We start from the raw sequence: 2542 nt of genomic DNA on the forward strand, positions 1-2542 counted from the left end.
TTTTTTTTTTTCTTCAAAGCATTTGTCAGTTATAACTATACTTTCCTAATTCAACTTTAAAATTGTAGTTGCTGTTTTCAGAAAGTTGTGTTTTGCCTTTTTTAAAAATGATATGATAATAGAAAGCATAAGTGAGATAACAGAGACTGTAAAAAAGGGGAGTGAGTGGTAGGGACTAGATGGTAATGTGTGGAGCAATGGGAAGAAACATTTAACAAACAAAAGAATGTAAAGTATTCTATTATAAAAATTATGTGATTTTTGCTTTATAAAAATTAAAACTAAAATTCATGGTAATGGGACCAGCACGTGGCATATTGGTTAAGGTTAACTACTCCCATGTAGTCAACTGCTATTTGAGACCTGGAACCAATTACTTGAAACTCACACCAGGCTGGTATGTGTGCATGCCCCAAATTCCAAGAGGAAAATGAGAAGGGATTGCTGTGTGGCCATCCCTCCCAGGAGGTGATTTCTTACTAGGCCTCTTTGTCTCTCTGCACACATCCTATAGCAAAAATCTCTCTCTAATAAATAAATAGATAGATAGTAAAACATTTCTCTTAAGTAAATAAATAAATAGTAAAACAAAAAGATAGGTGGGGGTGGTTGCTGTTTTAACCAAACATAGAATTTCTGGTAACTTCCTTGTTTTGTTTTGTTTTGTTTTTTGGGCCATAGGGCTTATATGCTTACCAGAGAGAGATGGCTATGGTGTCATCCCTTCTCTTCCATTCTCCTCTTGGGATTTTCGACACACAAAAACAGCCCCTGGTATGATTTTCAAACCTCAGTGTATAAGACTCAAATCATGGCTAAACATGTGGGAGTGTAGCACCTTAACGACCATGCCACCTATTTGGCCCCAGTTAAATTCATTTTAAAAAAGACATTGAGGGAACCAGCAGTTAGCGTAATGGCTATGCTGCTGGACTCCCACGTAGTCGACCACGGTTCACGTCCTGGACCTGGTGGCTTAAAACTCACGCCGGGCGCGTGTGCGTGCGTGCCCACGATCCGGAGAGGAGAATGGAGGAGAAGGGATTGTGGCATGGCCATCCCCCCTGGGGGGTGATTTCTCGCTTTCTGTCTCTATGTCTCTCTCTGTCTGTCTGGCGAGCGCACACGCCCTACAGTGAAAAATCTCTCCAAAAAAAAAAAGAAAAAAAAAGACATTGACAAAATTTAACTGTGCACAGTTAAATTTCATTCTATTCTTATATTTTGAGTTAATTTTTCTTTCCCCCTATAAAATCGCCTAGTTTATTGGTATTTAAAAATCTATCAGCACAGCCTTTCCATAGGTCCTGGTGATTGCTGTCGAAATTGGCAAGTTCATAAAACCCAGAAAAGTGGTGCTGGTGCTGGCCAGATGCTACTCCATAAGTAAAGCTGTCATCATGAAGAACACTGATGATGGTACCTCAGATTGCCCTTACAGCCATGCTCTTGTGACTGGAATTGACCTTTATCCCCACAAAGTGACAGCTGCCATGGGCAAGAAGAAAATCGCTGAGAGGTCAAAGATCAAGTCTTTAGTGAAGGTTTATAACTATAATCACCTCACGCCCACATGGTACTCTGTGGATATTCCCGTGGACAAAATTGTGGTCAACAAGGATGTCTTCAGAGACCCTGCTCTTAAACCAAGGCCCGGCAGGAGGCGGGAGGCAAAGGTCAACTTTGAAGAGAGGTACAAGATAGGCAAGAATAAGTGGTTCTTCCAGAAACTGTGGTTTTAGGTGTCTTATGTTTCAGTTATTAAAAAGGTAGAAAAACAATCTATCAGCACAACATTTTATATGGCATTATTGTATGGATTTTTAATGTCATGTCTTTCCATGATCATATTCTTTTCTCCCTTCTATTATAGTGTGACTGTTTTCATTTGGTGTGACTTACCATACTCTGTTCTATTTTATTAATCTTTGAAAATCTACCTTTTGGACTAATCAAGTATAATATGCTGTTCTTTTTTTCCTGTTTCATATTGGTTTTTAATCTATATTAATTAAGTCTTTATGTTTTCCTAAGGATAATTATACTGCTATTTTCTAATTTGTTCATCTGAATGGAGAATAAAAATGTTCTCTTGTCATAAAAATTCTTATGGATTTTCCTTAAATACAGTTTTTATCAAAATATAGTTTTAATTCTACAAAATATTCCATAAAATATCAGCTTTCTGCAGTTACTTACTGTGTCTTAGTCTATTATTGTGTTACTTACAGAAACACTTGAGAATGGATGGTTTTTAAAGAATAGAGGTTTATGGGGCAAGCAGGTGGCATGGTGGTTAAAGTCCTGGACTCCCACATGGCCACCTATGGTTCAGGTTCTGGGCCTGGAAGCTTGAAAATCACACTGGGCATGTGTGTGTGCATGCCCAAATTCTTAGGAGAACAGAAGAGAAGGGATTGTGGTATGGCCATCCCCGCTGGGGGGTGATTTCTCACTTTCTCTCTCTTTGGCATGTGCATGCACCCTATTGCAAAAACTTAAAAAAAAAAAAAAAGAAAGGAAGGAAGGAAGAAAAACTATA

At 38.5% G+C, this 2542-nt stretch overlaps 1 pseudogene; it reads left to right on the top strand.

Annotated features, from left to right (window-relative positions):
• LOC102477769 (60S ribosomal protein L27 pseudogene) overlaps window positions 1-1742 on the top strand; it is a 94121-nt pseudogene extending 92379 nt beyond the window's left edge.
• Window positions 1743-2542: the final 800 nt, after the last annotated feature.

This window comes from Tupaia chinensis, unplaced genomic scaffold, assembly GCF_000334495.1.
Source record: "Tupaia chinensis unplaced genomic scaffold, TupChi_1.0 Scaffold149552_1, whole genome shotgun sequence".
In the NCBI taxonomy this organism is placed as follows: domain Eukaryota; kingdom Metazoa; phylum Chordata; class Mammalia; order Scandentia; family Tupaiidae; genus Tupaia; species Tupaia belangeri.